This window comes from Gouania willdenowi, chromosome 15, assembly GCF_900634775.1.
Source record: "Gouania willdenowi chromosome 15, fGouWil2.1, whole genome shotgun sequence".
NCBI classification, from domain to species: domain Eukaryota; kingdom Metazoa; phylum Chordata; class Actinopteri; order Blenniiformes; family Gobiesocidae; genus Gouania; species Gouania willdenowi.
This window is the reverse complement of record NC_041058.1, coordinates 13,467,171-13,485,619: the sequence shown is the minus strand read 5'-3', so window position 1 is coordinate 13,485,619 and position 18,449 is coordinate 13,467,171. Positions and strand designations below refer to the sequence as shown.

At 39.3% G+C, this 18,449-nt stretch overlaps 1 protein-coding gene across 6 annotated transcripts in view; it reads left to right on the top strand.

Moving 5' to 3' along the window:
* zmiz1a (zinc finger, MIZ-type containing 1a) overlaps positions 1–18,449 on the top strand; it is a 128,880-nt gene that overhangs the window by 66,439 nt on the left and 43,992 nt on the right. The window lies entirely within an intron of this gene.

Below are 18,449 nucleotides of genomic sequence, written 5' to 3'. Positions count from 1 at the left end.
TCACCAGATAAACTCATCACCAGTTCAACTAACACACCATCAGCTAAACCTGTCTTTGTACAAGAGCCTTGTTAAATTTGAATGCAGTTATTATAACTGCTTCTTCATCACAGCACATTAAAAGCACACTTTAGATGAAGCTCTGCATTCATTTTCATTCACACGATAACATGATCACAACTCAAGCATGCCATTTATAATGGGATTAAGGTTAATATTTGGATATATTTGGCCATTTGTTACACTTTTAAGAGATTTAATCACCTGTTCTGTGGTTGTAAATAGTGTTTAAATGCATGATATTGTCCTAAAAATCATGCATGTTATGCATTTCTGTGTCATATTGTGCCTGGATGTAAATCGTCCATTTTCCACGATCACAGAAAATCAGAGGCCCTATACTTCTAAACCTGCTTTTAAAATTAACATCAAAAGCAGGAGTAAGTGGCCAAATGAAGAAAAAGGGAGAAAATACTGTATCAGTAACTCAACATTCTTTTTTTCCGCAGTGTATTTTTCTCCATAAACGTCAACCCTTCTCAGCATTACCTCCTTATCATCTGTGTGTAGACCATATATTAAATAAGTTAACAGTGAGAGGTTATTAAAGATTCATGTTGCAGAATGAGCTTAGGAGACCAATTATCCCACCTAGCTTCTTACAATGGCTGAAAAGAAAAGCCCCTGTGGTGGGTTTCTCCCCTATACAGTTTCTCTCTCTCCATACCTCTTCCCTCAGTAGCCACTTTTCTTCCTACAAGATCCTCAGCAAACAGGCTTTTGACTGGATTTGATGGAAAGCAGTGCTTTGACCCTTTGGGATTTGTGTGTGTGTGTGTGTGTGTGTGCTTATCCTCTAATGCTGCAGTCTCCTGCAGTCACAGTGGACAGTGGTGTTACAGAGAGACATTTGACGACACGTAAAGCGTGCCAAACATTCAAATGCGTAAACATGCACAGTAGATGAGGCTGTTGAAGGGCATTTCATGGCATCTTGCTCTCTGACGGGAGGAGCACAGAGGGCCGCTTCCCGCCGCATGCTGTATTTTAAAAAATGGATGCATGATGTGAGAAGAAGCTGGAGCACTTAACAGCATGCCAATATGTGTAACCCGCTCATCAAAAGGCAGCCATCATTGCATACATATGGAACAATACGTTGCAAATCCCCCCACCTTGCACGCATTGATGTGTTTGTACATGCGTCGCTGGTATTTTACCCTTTGAGGATCAAACAGCGGTGGTTCTCTCTGCACAGCAGGCGTGTAAGCAGTGCAGGAGAAGACGGCGATGTAAAGACGTTTTTGTAGCCAATGATTAGGTTTGTTTAAACGTACACACCAGCGTACACAGCGAGTTTTCATCACCTCATTGCACTTCAAACAGCAAAGCTGATGAATGGTATTCTAGCTCCAACTCGGGAGACAGTGTAATAACAGAGTATATTATGCAGATTGCTGAAGACAGATATGAAGCTAAAAGCAATGTACTCAACTAATCAAAACAACTTTTTAATTTTAATTTCATTCTACATTGACTCCACACTCATCTCTAAAAAAACCAAGCTTTTAGCCTCTGCCAAATAACTTTTATTAATTCAGCAATTTAGCTATAAGCTGTATTACAGTTTATAGAAGCAGTGCTGCAAGTCAAGCATGATTTGTCACGCTGAGCAGCTGAGAGGCTCTTTAACAACTATAATCAAAGATGAAATCACACGTACACTCATTAAAGTAGGACGCAAACTTATTAGGATTTCTGTAGCACTAAACAAATAACTTGGACGTGGAAATCTAACAGGCAAGCAGCTGGAAACGCCGCAGAGAGAAAAATTAAAAAAATCATCTCTAATGTGTTAAATATTGCCACATACTCCCTGTAATGTCATATTTCCATCCATTAAAAGCAATTTGCTTCTATCATTATAGCACAGGATTTCTCAACCTTGGGGTCAGGACCCCATTTGTGGTCGCGAGATGTCTTCAAAAAGCTAGGAATTTTTTTTTATTACAATTTCAGCCCATTTTTGCTCAAACTTACATCAAACTTACAACATTTTAACCTATTTTCATCACTTTTTCTTGGCATATTTTTGCTCCTTTTTAATCCATTTTTGCTACATTACTCCCATTTCTGCCACTTCTCCATCAAATATCAATGCCTTTTCTGCACATTTTTTCCACTTTCAAGACATTTCTTGCTCTTATAAATTCTTTACACCACTTTTCCCACTTAATGTTGCATATGTTGACCCATTATTGTCACTTTTAACCTCTTTTCGCCATATTTCATGCTTATTTTTGCCAATTTACCTACATTCACGATTTGTCATTGCCATTATTTGCCAGTTTAAAGTAAATGTTCCTATTATTTAAATTACATTATCCCAAATAACACCCCCCCCCCCCCCCCCCCCCCCGCGCATTTCTGCCACTTTTATGTCAATATTAAAGCTTTTTGCCACTTTTACTGATTTTCTAATTTGCAACCATTAACCAATTTCTATGTTTTTTTACAAACCCAATTTCACCACCTTTGTCACTTTTAACCCATTTTGTTTCTGATTAAAATGAGGATTTACATCTTTAAGATGACTGTATATACTATGGTGCAAATGTTAATAACCTTCCAGGATAACAGTGGATATTATTCACATAAATGAATAAATTTGGTTATTCATAGAACAATGGACCACCATTTTACTGACTTTATGGATGGGCCCCAATAAGCTCTCCTCTTAATTCCCCCTTGTGTATGGCCCTGTCTCTACATGACTGTTCTTCAATACTCATGTCTGTGTTCAACCACCTTCAGCTACAGTGGGGGTCACTGGTCCCTGGCACCTTTATTTTGGGGGTTGCGGGGTGAATAGTTTGAGAACCACTATTGTAGCAGACTGGAAAGCATTTGTCTTTGCTCAACGGCTTTTTTGGATATGAACAAGGACATCCTTCTTAAGGTGCTTTCACACCAGCTTCCAACCGCTCTAGAATTTGCCTATTTTGATCCGCTGTCCACACGACCCAACCAAAGCGGACTATCAGAGCAAACGAATCCCAGAGCGTTTTAACCGCCCTTGGATCCGTTGGCATAAATGCACATTTAACCACACATTCTTTTACGATGGGCCTTGGTTGCATCTGATAACATATAATTTAAACAAATGGATGAATTTTATGCCCTTGAACAGTCAGATATTATAAGTGACATGGTGTCATTGGGTATTGGCCTATAGTTTGCTGTCGTAATTGGACACAAAATCCTGTCCAGTCATGGATTTGATTTGACTTGCTAAGAAAATCCCTCCCTCGCTCCCTGTAGGTGTTGTTAAAATCAGACCGACTTCATTCATTGTCTGATCTGGATGTAATTAGGAGCGAGCAGAGGTGGGATGGCAGGAACAGAGGACGTAAGAAGCAGAGGAGAGATGTGTTGCTCCTATAGCTTTCGTATGAGATTCCTTCTATCACCTGTGTTGACAGGCCTGAGAAGGAAAGCGCTTGGAAGTGATGAAGACTGTATCTGATCCTCATTATGTAAGGTCATGGTAGCAGTGTCTTTATAGGAGAAGGCTATTAGAGCCAGTAAACACTGACCTGTCACTGTGTTGTGAGTGTGTTTTGGTTAATTTGTCGGTGATTTGCCAGCGAGCTTACACACACACACACACACACACACACACACACACACACACACACAGAGTTTTTCTGTACTCATATTTACTGCAGCACTGGGTGGAAAACATAAATTGAATACAGAACATTCCCCATCTGCGTGACTTGGAGGAGGGTTTGGGCTCAGTAAGCTAGCTTTCCTCTCAGGAAGTGTTGTTCCTCACCACTCTCCATAAACACTGGAAAAGAAACCCAAAGAGAAAGTCCCAGACTCACAATTTCCACTGTAAACACACACATACACACGCTGGTCTATACTGCGCCCTCATTCTGTTTTTCATCCATGTCCACTCTCTCGTGTGTACTTCACTGTCAGTATGAGCCATATAGTTTTAAACCTGGGTTATATAGCTTTGGCCTTAAATGTATTTTTTCCATGTAAAAGTAATTACATTTTAGTTTTTTAGTACAAATTCCAATACTTGTTTAGTAACACTAAGTACTTTGGATTGCATTTCCTTTTTTGCTGTATGAGGTAATATATTCACACTGTGTACACTAATGTATAGAGCTTACCATTATTTGTAGTGGTCATGGCATTTATTCCCACACTAAGGCATACTTCAGAGGATAATATTAGCTATAAATCTCAAAAATGTATTGTAATAATAACCTATGAATTGCTTATGATTTATCAATGTCACAGCTTTGCTTGGATAATAAGAAGCAAAGATTTATAATCTGCCATCTGCTGTAAAATCAGCCCCAACTTTATTCGTCGACTGAAAGTATTGAATACATACGTCCCATGTGAATGACAGGAGAAAGGTCAAAGTTCATAGGGCAGAATTATTTAGACTTTTTTAAGGTGAGGGTGTGGCTAAATTAAGCCACTGTTGTTTGATAGGCAAGGACACTTCCTCATTTCTAATTCCTCATGGTTGTTCATGTTGATCTCCTCACATCATTCAATACTACGTAGTTTTGTTTTACGTGACTTTTTTGTTTGTCATGACCTAAACAAAAAAGGAACCATATCTTTTACTTCCTTTTGTCCATAGATTAATATCTGAGTGCTGCAAGTTCAAATGTGGTTTTTATTGTTAATATTGAGGCCAGGTATTTTTCTTCTTCTTTTTTTTCTCTTTAATTATGCTTTTTAAACCAGCAAGTCTCACCTGATGTGGCTTTTGCACTCCACTAAGAAACTCTTCACACCTATTTTGAAGTTCACCAGCTGACTTGCACTTGGCGATGTGTACCTAGGTTTGATAGTTTGATTTAACATAAGCAAAAAAAGACCTTTGGTTTGCTTCCTGATCTGCACCAAGTCTTGCACCATCCAACGCGGGCCCAGATTAATGTTTCATTGCATTTGCCAGACATTAACTTTAACTCGTATTCCCTCGCTTGCTGTTAAAAAACCAAACAAAAAAACCTTCCGACGCTTTGCCACGCAGCTGTTTTACACTTCCTACTAACTTATATGAACACAAATCTGAGATGGGGAGGGTTAGAGACAGGGATTGAAGGAGAGGTTAGAATCCTTTATTTTTTATTACATTTCCTCCACTGTAAAAGAGGTGGCAAGATGGACACTCCATATCTCACCGCTGCACCAGAAAACTCATCTAAATGGAAAACACATTGTCTTCATTATTTTGCAAGAGCTGAAAGAACGGGGTTGTCATGGTAACAGCCATCGGAGTGAGCGCAAGCGGGCGGCCGAGGGGCTGGTTTTAGGGCCGGAGAAATGGAGCGAGAGAGAAAGAGAGAGAGAGAGGAAGAGGAGGAGGTGGTGGAAGCTGGGGAGTATGTGAACAAGGACTAAGGAGGAGATGAGGTTTGAGATGAAGAGCGTGGAGATTAAGTGAAGACAATAGAGTTGAAAGGAAGGAAAACATTAAATTGTGGGGTGAGGAAAAGACGGTTAATGTAACGGAGAGCCCGATAAAAAAGGGGTTTTCGAGGAAGAAACAAGGAGTTCCTCTACAACTTGATCCAAACAGCACAAATAGCCAGTTAGAGTCCTCTATTAATTTCAAAGTGGGAGATATAACGTCTGGTCTAACCGTGTGTTGCTACAGCGGTCACAGTGGTTTGCGTCACCTTGTGCGGATGCATGAAAAGAGCCTACTGATGTGCTGTCTGGGAAAGAGTCATCTTTGCTCGCTGAATGAACATTACAGGTCCAGATTGCTACAATAAGCTATCGGAGAGTGCAATAGACTCCAGTGATCGACAACCTGCCCGCCGCTGTCTTTATTGGCTGTTCTCTCTGAACAGCCCCTGGCAGCTACAAAGCCCAACACCTCATGCCCTTCATCAAATATTTACCCCCTTCTGAAACTACTGTGCACCAAAGCACATCAAATAACACCAAGTGCCAAGATGATATCTAATCCAGTCCAATCCCTTTCCCTGTCAACTCCATTCTCTTCCACTTGTAATGTCAAGTGGATTTTGCTCACACTGCTGTCAGTTTAACATCAACTCAGGGATTAGGATTGGTGTCACATTGAAACCAACCTAGATAATTGTTTATTTGAGATATTTCCTTGTTGTTATGTGATATAGCCAGTGGCAGGGATATGACAGGGGCCTGACACAACATCGCTTTGGCAGCCGTCGGAAAATTAGAGGAAATTAAAGTAATTACTTAAATCTTTGTTGAGTAATTACTTCCCCTGGAGTCATTGGCTTGGCTTTAACATCTTCGAGGATTTGACATTAAATATAAACGTCTTCAAAAGAGTCATAAAACCTTGATTTGTGTTTGTAGTTTGAAAGTATACCGGGAAGATACCCAAGGTCAGTTTCGATAACCAAAAATGTTGCGCCTCAATTGTTTTGCAATCTTCCTTCTGTGATATCAGTGACGCTTTATACCACAAAGATTTCAATGAAAAACAACCTTTAATTTGACTGTTTTCACACTGGCTTGTTGCAGCTAAATTGCTATGCAATCTCTCACTTTAAGTGCTCAGGTCAGATTTTTAGTAAAAGTAGTTTTTGCCTTTTTTTTTTTTCTTTTTACAAGTGATGGATGCAATCGTAGGACAAAGGACAAAGTCTAAAGATGACAAGCTACTGGTGTTTATAAAAGCTTTTTCTGTGCTGTCTAACTTAAAGCTGCTGGACACATTTAAAAAAAATCAGATAAAGATGTAGTTTAGGCCACATACATCAATAAATCAAAGATGTAGTCAGTAGTGCCACTAGTTGTCGTTCAGCCAAAAACATCCATAGTAGGTTTAGAGTTTAAATTGAGGCGAGCCTTAAAGAGGTGGATGGACAAATAGTCAATGCAGTGAAACAGGCTCGTATGCAAGGAAGCAGGCTTGTAATCGGAGGTTCGAATCCAACCGTGGTTATGACTGTGAAATGTTGAACAACTCCCTTAACCTTTACTGCTCGTCTTGTACGTCGCTTTGGATAAATTAAATAGTAATCTTGTAATCAATTACCAACAAGTGTTATGCAGGGCTCTGCAATTAATCAAAATTTGATTACGATTTTGATTATTACACCCAACAATTACCAAAATAACATAATCGAGAAAATGTTTAATTTAACATATGTTTTATTTTCTAAATAAAACAAACTTCCATGATTGCTGACATCTAAAAAGAATAAATCTTGGCAAACACTGATTATTAATACTAACTTGTAATCCACGCGCATGCAACCTCCCCCACCCCAGCCCTCTCAAAGCTAAGGCTAAAGCTAGCCTGTAGGCCAACACGAGCAAAGTTGTTGCTCGCCGTCTTGAAACATGGCAGCAGAAACGCAGCATAAACGTTTGGTAAACAAGCAAGGCAAGTCAAATGTTCTTATATGGGAACACTGTTTTGTTTTGTGCAAAAGTGAACACACTTGATTTTTTAAGTGTTTAGGGGATTTTATTTATGTTTAAAGAATAAGTTTGACATTGATTTCAATTAGGACTAAAATAATTATGATTATTATTTTTTCTATAATCGAGCAGCCCTAGCGTGAAGTCATTTTTAGGGTAGTGTCAGGAGGACACTGTACCTTTGTTACCATCTGGTTTAAAATGGTTTTTCATTAGTACATTTAGATCCAGTCATGAGAAATATTTTTTCTACTATTTGTTATCTCTCTTTTTTTCCCCCATCCGTTCCATCCAGATGTGCGCTGAATGGTCAGGGGAGGGACAAGTGTTGTTGCACAGGGTTTGACCAGAAAGAGATGGCGTGCTCTCAGTGGGCTGTTTGACTGGCTGCTTGGCCGGCCAGCTGCCTGTAGGCCTTAGTGATTCATGTCACACTGTAATTGGTTTACCTGCTCCCTGTGTGTCTGCGCTCAGAGAGGACCAAAACAAATTACCCAAGGATGACCTCTCGCCATCTCTCTCCCCTGCTCTGCAACCACTTCCCCGATGTCCCCCCTGCCTGTCTCACCCCACTCCCCACTACATGTGATATGCCGTGTGAGTCCTTACCTATATATGTATATATACAGTATATATATATATATATATATATATATATACTTCAAATTCCTCAAGCATACCATTGGACAAACAGTTAAGATGGAGCACATACTGTACACTATGCCTGCAATGCAGTCTCCTTATTCTGCCCGCTATGTAAAACATCACTCTGACATGTTAAGTTAAGCTGATAGGCTGGACTAGTGATCACAAATAAATACACTCACACAGTAGTGGAGTGCTTTGTCGCACTAAAAGCGTGTTTTGTAAAGGCAGCATTGAAGCACATTACCCTTTCAGTGCTGTGTTTTGCGCTCACTGTGCCAGATAATACCTGTGTGGATTGTCCCCACGCTGAATGAAACCTGGTGCTCTGTGTACACCATTAGACTGTTTCATTTCCACAGCAGGCTGATGTTTTGTGTTCAGTGCCTTTCATATTCTCTCTCTCTTTCACACACACACACACACACACACACACACACACACACACACACACACACACACACACACACACACACACACACACACACACACACACACACACACACGGTGGTGAGCAAACACTTACAGAGCAGGGTGAGTGCACAGGCCTCCAATCTACACCGTGTAGGAAGGTCTCACCGCCTTCAAGGCTTTTCAAGTTTCTGTTAACACACTCATTGAAAGATTTCCACCTAATTGTGTGTAATGTTTGACATTTGTTTGTATTTTCCCCACTGGTGTTACACTTTTCTACTGGTGTAATGATGAAATAGTAAAATGTTTTCATCAATGTATGAAAGAAGACAGAAATGGTGTCGAAGCTTTAAACCCAACTAATTTAGATTTTTTTTTTTAAAAGTAGGAGCAAGTTAGTGTGAAAGGGCGGGATATGATGTTAACTGATGAATCAGGAGTAATGTCTGTGTGGGAAGTTAACTTGGCTGAGCTGCCACACTGGTGGGAGGACTGTATATACAAGCACAACCAGTTACGACATGCACAATATGAGGTATTTGATCAAAACATGGCTATTTACACTTTGAATTTTTGTCAGCAAAAAGCTTTACAACTTGAAACTCGGATAGGAAATGTTAGGCCTGAGCAATACATTGAGATTCAAGATTTAGGGATGTAACGATTCACTCAACTCCCAATACGATTCGATTCACGATACTGGGTTCACAATACGATTCTCTATGATTTATTTTATAAAATGGGACTGTAGAAAAATGATCCCTGAAAAATATTCCTTTATTTTTTGGGGAAAAAAACAATAAAATACTGTACTGTTTTCCTTTTATTTTTCATTGTCAAAAGAATCCCCTGATAAACTATTCAAATGCAATTTAACTAAAAATAAATCTTGAATGAAATAAATAAAGGAATAATACAAATGAAGAAGAAGCCTATTAATTTAAATCCTGGTTCTATAGTAAACAATGCAAAACTGCATAATAGTTCTTTTTCTTTTTAAAAGTGAAACTGAAAATGTATTTTGTGCCTTAACAGTTGGACTGGAAAAAAAAACAGTAATTTCACTGTATTTAGGTCAGATATTTGTTTGGACCAGCAGAGGGCGCTGGTAACCCAGTGGTCGGTTGGCATGCAGATATCTTGCAGTGAAGAAGAGATGCTATGCTAGCAGACAGAGCTAATAGAAAAACGTGACTTTTACAGATATTCACGTACTATTACAGATTTTTTTTTGGTGCTAAAGGGGTAAGGAATCATTTATGAACATGTTTACATGTTTAAAAGTAGAAGGCGGCCAGACAGAAAGTATTAGCAGATTCTGCCCACCGCTAACACTTCTGGATAGCGCCCTCTGCTGGTTAAAAAAGTACTGCGATTCAATTTTCACAGTATCGATGTGAATTGTGATACCTATGAATCGATTTTTAACTGCCTTACGAATAATCGTTACATCCCTAAGATTTATTGAGTTTTATATTTTGGCGATATAGAAAATTATAATCACCGATAACAATGTTTATTTTACAGCTTATTTTGTATAAAAATGCTTGTTTAAAGAGTTGCTGCTTTTGCTACTTCTCACAACAGCATAAAAAGCACAGGTGGATGGTGAGGTGGACTCACTCACACGTGCTGTCCCTTATAGGAGAAAAAGCCAAAAGTGGCACATATTGTGCAGCTGTTAATGGTAATAAATGCACTTGTGTGACATTTTGCATCAGCAAATTTAACCCAGAATTGTCTTTTAGGTAAGACTTTATTGAGTTAAAATTCCATATGACGTATTTGTTATTAGAACTACATAAAAATAAATTCAATATGACCTGCAGGATATTTTAATCCACCAAGTGCTGAGAGCTAGATGTTTTCCTTTTCATGTTTTAGTAGTAAGGGAGTGAAGGGCAGGCTGACAAAGATATATATTTTTCCTCTCCCTAATGACACCAATACCATTTCATGGTTAAATGAGCAGATTGAATCACACTCACTCTTTGTGAGTCTCACTCTCTGACCCTGTGGAGCTGTTTCTCTTTCCTGCACACACGTCATCACTCTCTCCTCACACAAGCTATCACATGCACATACATATGCCACCATGCAGTGGCGTGTTACACTCACCCCTGGTAGATGTTGCTTGATTTCATCGGGGTCAGCAGTTTGCTCATGCTGAAACTGAAAGACATGGAATTTGTCAGTTTACGCGTTAAGCAGTCACATGGTGGGGGGCCATGTGTGTAAGCAAACTTCTGCTGGATACAGAACCATGGGGTCAGTGTTACTCAGGACAGCCCTGCCAATTATCATCATTGATGATTCCCGGGTATCGGTACGATTGGCGGTTAAAACTTAAAAGGTACCCATCCCTTGTCACATGTGGGAGATTCTTGCCTTCTGTGACGGTGGAGAATCGTGTGTGGTACTCAGGGCATGCACCAAATCCCCGGCTGCATTAAGGAGCTCATGCATTTAACATGCAATGCACAAGCATCATTGTGAGAACAGCATGGCGTAAATAATCCATACACTGCTGACACTGAAGCTCAGTAATAAAGGGTAGCATGAAAATATGTACCTAAGTGGAAAGCTAATCTTTCATATATATAAATTCATTTCTAGTGATGTAGGGTTACTTAAGCCTTTGAAGATCATATAGGCTTGAATATAAGACAGAGTTTTCATCATAATCCTTGAACATTAGCAAAATTTTACATATTCTTACTTACCTACATGCCTTAGGGAACATTTATATTTCATACTAAAAGCTACATCAGAGCTGCTTCCTCAAAGTTAATGTAAATACTGTACATGTTTGTCAAATTAAATTGGAAGAGTAGAGGATTTATATATGTTCCAACTTTCCAACAATACTATCACAACATTTCTGAATTCCTAAATTCTAATTTGGGCTTCAGATCACTTGATAATTTGGAGGAATCTTTTGTGTTTTCTGGATCCCCATCAAGAGCTGCACCACAAAATGAGGCAAACCGAGCAATGCTTGAGATTTAATGAAGATTCACACAATGTTTAGGACTAATAATCGTTAGTTGGCAAACAATTGTTGGTTTTTATCACCTGGAAGCTTTTCTATGTCAGTTAGTGGCACAGATTCTTACAAATATGGGACTTTTTAAACAATGCACCCTGAATTAATATTTTCAGAATAACAAATTGCATTGGTTACACTGTACAGACCTCAGTTTTTCTCCCAATATTTTCCTCTATGTTTATGTTCATTTTTATTCAAAATCTTAACGTCAAGACACAAAACCAACTCTACACCATCACACCAATGGGCTGCATCTTTTCCCAATTTGTCCTAACTACCTAAAGAGGTGTGTGTGTGTATGTGCGTGTGTTTGTGTGTGTACCCAAAACCCACCAGTATCATGTACAGTAAATAAAACTGTTGCTCATTAGAGTTAATGTGAGTTAAACAGGTGTATTGATATTGTGGCTTTTCTCTCACACATTTTCAAGGCCTAATTGGCTTTCACCCCAGCAGGCTCTTTACATTGCTGTGCTCCAATTATGTTACCGTACTTACCAATGGAAAAGCTGCTTATTTTATTAATTAACATTAGTTTTTCATTTATTTTTTCAAATTTAATTTAAAACGCCTCTGCACCTGCTTATACTGAGGTTTTCTGCAATGATGACAACATTATCTTTTAATGTTTTTAAAAAACATTAATTCAAGCCACGTAGAGCTATATTTGAGTTAGTTGTAGTCATCATTCTGGTATTTTTTTTTGTAGTTTTTGTCAAATAATTAGATCTCTAGCTGGTAAATTCTTTGCCATGTTGAAGTTAGGCTTCAGATAAAATTTTATTTAGAAAGGCATTAGTCCTTAAGTATAAAGAATTGAGATAAAGACTTGAAAAATGCATTGAAATTAATATCGGATAATATCGAACCATTGAGTCATTAAAGTAAAATAAAATACCTGAAGCTTGTATTACCAAATTTGACAAAAAAAATTGTCATGAAATGGGTGGAATGTAAGGACAATATTTATAATATTACCAATTGTGAATGTGTTAAGTGATGTTAAGCAACTTTTACGCTTAAAAAAGAATTGTTCGGATTAAATGTCACGTTGAGATCATTGTAACCTGGTTGTTAGGTGTGTTATGTGTTTAAAATCAGCCCAAAACTGTTGCTTTTTTAGCGATGAGGACGTTTCCTCTGTCACACATTGAGCAGTGAAATCATCGGCTTGACTCCTGGGATCTGGTTGCACATTCCGCTAATACTCCACACCAGGAGCTCCGTATTTATAGGCGGCAACAAAGCGCCTCACATATTCGCACATCACAGCTGTTTGCATTGCTGCGCGCGCTCTCACATTGCTGCCCACTGCCGCTGTGGTTGTCACATTAAAACAGAAGATAAACAAACATTTAGAGTTTATTTTTCCCACCCCTGGGACAAGTCATTTCACATTTTTATAGAGGCTAGTGGTTATGATGATGTGTAGAGGATTGAGTTTTATAAAGCCCAGAGGGAGCAGTGTGACTCATAGTTGGCTTTGCTGAGAGGGAAAGGAGCGAGGTAGAGATTAGTGCAGGGAAGGATTAGCAGCCGGTCGACAAAATAGGAAGAAACAAGTGAAAGATGCAAACATGACGCTGGAGGAAGGTTTGTATAGATATGATATGAAGGGAGAGTTGCTGAGGACAAGTGAAAATAAATATCAGCAATGAAAGGAAAGAAAAGAAAAAAAAGAGTTGTTAGTTTGCCACTGGAGATAATAGTGTGTGAGAGGGATGGCTGGTTGGTGGCTTTTAACACACACACACACAAACACAACAAGACTAGCAGATATTGTGGGAGGGAGAGGAAGAGAGAGGCCAGCACAGCTGAGAGGTGTTGATTGGCCTGTTTGAAAACACATGAACTGCAGACAAGGAGGGTGTTTGGGGCGGGGGGGGGGTAAGAAAGGGATAAAGTGTCGCTCTGTGCTGTGCCGCGCTCCAGCCCAAACCACATTAGAAGCAAATGAATCCATTCCACCTCCTGTTATGGCAGCTCCCACATGGGGCCCCAGGAAGCAGGAGGAGAGAAGGATACAGAGAGGGAGGGAGGGAAGAAGAGTGGCAGGAGGGTTGAGATATGAGGGATGGAGGGGGGGGGGGGGGGGGGGGGGGAGCGGGGGGGGATGATAGAAGAGAAAATGGAAGGTGGCGTGAAGGAGTAGCACACTGGGTGGCGTGCAGTGGGAGATCTGCAGGCACGCAACTGACGATGATGATGAGCAGAGAAGATCCCCCGCTGTGTCCTGAGAGCTCCAGCAATCGTTGCCTCTTTATGATCCTTTAAGAATCCTGGTCATACCTCACACGACTATTTTCATCACATATTTTTAGTTACGACACAGAATCCCACTGTCGGGTTGTGTAATGGACCAATAATGTGGCAAACATGGATACAACTTTGCCAAAATGTGGGACTTTAGCTTCTGTATTTATTATTTGCTTATTTTCGACACCATCAAATGAAATTAAAAGCCTTCAGTTCAGTAGAATATAATTGACCAGGAGCAGCCTGTTATCAGCAGCAGCTTTTGGCACTTCACCTCCGTCTACTTGAGAAATGTTCAAGGACCGTTTTCAAGCATCAATCAAAAGCATTTTAGTAAAGCTGTAAGGCCGTGTGTATTCAGTGATGACATATTTACATATAAAACAAACAATGAAGAGATTTAATGCATACAAATGGACCACAGGTTGTGCAGCACTCGCTCCTACATTATAAATTATTTCCTTAAGATATGCCGTCAAATATATTGGGATGCTTGTAGGAGTTGCGTATGGACTATTGTCTCTGATTTATGGCTTTCATTTCATTACATTTAAAAAAGATTTTGACGTTTTTTCTTTAACAGACATTGAAGAGTCACAAAAAGGTTTAATAAAAATGAATGTACAAAACATTTGTCAAACAGGCAGACGCATGATATATTTATATTAGGGTGGTCCATCAAAAAAACCAAAAATCCAAGTCTTGGATAACTTCGATTAGAACCGTGAGTTAGGTTTTTGTATCCAGAAGATGATTTAGGAAGAACTTTGGAAGAACTTTCCTGGAAATTGACTAATTACATATACATTATACATATATAACATGGGGGGAAAAGTAAGGTTTAGAGATTCCACCAAAGCGTTGTGACCATAGACTGTAAAAAGAATGGACAACGCACACGGGGAAGTGAAGCTTTTATTTTTAGAGCTGTATAGATCCTCACTGATAACAGATGGGATGTGGGTCAAACTGTAAAGTTAAAATACTCGTCACATAATTTTTTCTCCAAACCTAAACTCTGCTGTGATCATTACTTATTATTACCCTACATTGTGTTCATTTTTCTGTGAAGTTTGTTTTTAAACAAGGTATTTCAGGTTGAAATACGGGATTTGACGTCATACATGACGATGATTAAGCTACTTGCGTAGCTTTTTTTGTGAATAGCATAAGCAGTTACGTTGTGAAGAAGAGCCGAGACGCTATTAAACTTTTCCGTTCAGTTTGTTCGTCTTTTTTGAGCTACTAGTACTAGTACTAACCTTTATGATCTGATTATCTGAACAAGACGTTGGTAGAATCTCCAGTGGGAAAGATACTTAAGTTCTTGGTGGCAGTACGCAAAATGGGTGGGGCGTGTTACCAGGGCTCCTCCCGCCGGACACTACTGCGCAGACTCTGGCTCCAAATGACATCAAATCTGCAAGATGGAAGTGCTCCTAAGCGCCGTATTTTGGCTTCTAGAACGTTGAGTGGAAACAGCTACAGTGCACGCCCACTTGTTGTGACGCCCTTAATCAAGCAGATTATGAAGGGAAGCAGATCAGTGATTTTTTTCACCACCATTTCTCTGAAACACTTTCTCCAAGTTGTCAAAGAGCACATGGTCATTTTTGTGGTGTCAACAAAGCCTCAGTGGTTGTCAGACTTTCAATATGCCTTTTTTATTTGGCTTGCTATGAACAATTTTCAAATGTCTTTTGCAACCTCTAAATATGAATTAATAATTTGGCAAGATATGAAACCAAATGCAGGATTCTAACCTAGAGAATCTAAAAAACAAAAAAAAGACATAAATAAATTATTATGTAACGTATATTTAGGAGTAGTTCGGTACAGCGTAAAGGGTGAATTTTAAATGTTCAAAATAATGTGATGTGTAGTAAAATACATTAGATTAGCAGATGCCTGGGATAACACAACAGAAGCCATTTATTTATTTATTCATTCATGCCAAAAAAAAAAAAAAAAGCTTTGGAATGAAAGTGAAAACAAGCGTCTAATTAAATATTTTGCAGTAATAGAGAATTATTGTTGCAGTTAAAGATAAGCAATGTAACAACTAATTTAGCATGTACAATAAGGCTGTTTTACCTTTTTAATGTAGCTTATATTTTATAATAAATGTTGAGTTCATTACAGTTTGACAACAATCAATTATTCAACCATCAACGCATACTTATAAGGGAACAAACTGCCTCTTAACTATACTATTCATATTATGAAACATATCCTGTAGTTGTCACGGAAACCAACAGAATCTTTGCTATAGGAAAACTCGGGGGACGTTTTCCGGACCACAGTTTGCTGAAAGGCAAATGTGATGAGCGATGCTCACAGTCGTAGATCCTCTGTTGGAGTGAATCATGATCTCTGACGAAGCCTCTGCTGACTGAAAGTAAGCTGCACTTGACAAAGGTGGTTTATCTTCTGAAATGAGAAATCCCTCATGTTATGAGTGATCATGCTGCTCGTGCTGCCTGTATGAGTGTACAAGTGTGTGTGTGTGTATGTATCACATTGATTATGAAGACATAGTTTCCACTCTTTCTTTTCTTTCTATTTTTCTTTTCTCACCCTGGTCTCGGCCCTTCTTGCCCGTCGCTGCCATACTTCAGTGCTTCTCATATTGCGTTGCTTTTGTATCCAAGTGCTTATTTCTTGCTTGGCTTCCCCTATCTTTTTTTTTATTCAGGGGAAAAAAAGAGAAACCTGGGACAAAAATAAACGTATGTTTGCGACACGAAGGAGACTATTGATATTACTTGAGGTTTGTTGCTCTGCTTCCTCTCACAGTTGTTGGAAGTCGTTTTTATATCCAAATGTTAATTATTTTCCTTCGCACCTCTCCCGAGCGGAGCTGAGTGCGGTTGATTAAAATGTTGCAAAGACAATAAAGATTAAACGCTCCGGTTGTTTGGCGTCAAACAGTTAAATGGGCCTGAAGTATTTCAGAAAAGGAAATAAAACTCTGAACAAAGTGCAGCTGTAATGAGTGGATCTGTTGAAAAGTGGAGATAGAGATGTCAACGTTTGCGATTCGATCGGATGACAGATTACTGGGTCGTGTTATGACAGTAAATTAGGGGAGGATGTGGGAGGGGTGCCTAACTGTTTCAACTGAAGCATCAATTCTTATGCAATGCATTTTTCCTTCAAGGTGTGTGGCTGGATTAGTAATTCTGTTAGATTTGCATCTTTTTTCTCCACCCAGTTTGAGCATTTTGTGAAAAAAAAAAAGAAAAAACAAATTTAGATGAAAGCTACAGATTTTTCTTTTAGTCTTTCTGCTCCTCAACAGCAAAAAAAAAGTCTAAAAAATAAATATATTAAAAATCATTGCTTGGGTCATCCCTGTAAACCCCACATGTCAAAATCAAGGCCCGGGGGCCAAATCCGGCCTGTTAGAGCATCCAATTAGGCCCTCAGCAGAGAGTAAAAAAGTCTGAGAAACCAGGAATTATTGTGTATACTACCAATTCTTTCAGTTGCGAGATATTGCCAAAATAATACACAAATTAAATGAAACTCCACAATATTAGCAGGGCTCACATTTCCCCCATGCTTTTATCACATGATTGAAGACATTTTTAATGTCAAATTGTTAAAATGACTCTTGATTTTTCAAAAATCCTGCAATTTTCTTCAAATTATCCCACAAAATTCCCCCAAATTACATTAAAAATTGGCCAGAAAATCAAATAAATTGAAAGTGAAGATCCTGCAGAGACAGGATATCTATCACTTATTGCTTTGATATTATTTATTTATTATGTGGAAGTGCAAACTAGAGCACAATAATGATTACAATACTCATTTCCTCATCTTTACTCTGCGTCCCACTGATAAACTGCTCCATATTTGGCCCCTGAACTAACATAAGTTTGACACCGCTGCTGTAAATGGACAAGGTTAAACGAGAATCTGATTTTTTTGTAGCAGCAGGATAGGGAGACATCTGCTGGACACTAGGGGACACAGCAGTGCAGCATACCTGGCAACCCGTGCTGTTTATGCACTGGTCAAGAGTAAAACCCTTCTTCTCTAAGAAACCATGATCCATCGCACGCACCCAGGACACATTTGGCTGCTCCGGCATTTGACCACGTTTGCTACAGAATTCTCTTCACTTATGCGAGCAGTGTGTTTAGGGCTTTGTAAGTGCACTCAAGTAATTCTTCCCAGCAAATGCTTAAGCTCAGAGGATTAGTAATACAGCCCTATTCTCAAAGTGTGCCTTTGAAGTTTCTACCTTAATGCCTAATCAAAGTGAAGAAGTCTGACTATTGTGTTTACATGCTCTCGAGTGTGAATATGGGAGAAGGACGTAAGGAGTGTGTGAATATTGGCCATACTCTCACTCACTTGGACTAACACCAAAGTGTGTGTGTGTGTGTGTGTGTGTGTGTGTGTGAACAGTCTCCGGCTGAGCCCAATGCTTCTACGACTGGTTCAGTCTGTTCTGTTTCTCACAGCAGGAGAGCTCGGGGGACGCTTTATCAATCCTAAGCAGCTTTCTTGGGCCCCGCCCCCAGCCCACCCCCACACCCTCCTTCCACCTGTGGTTTCCCAGTTGTGCTTTTGTATGGTGGAATGTGGGCTGGATCAGCACAGA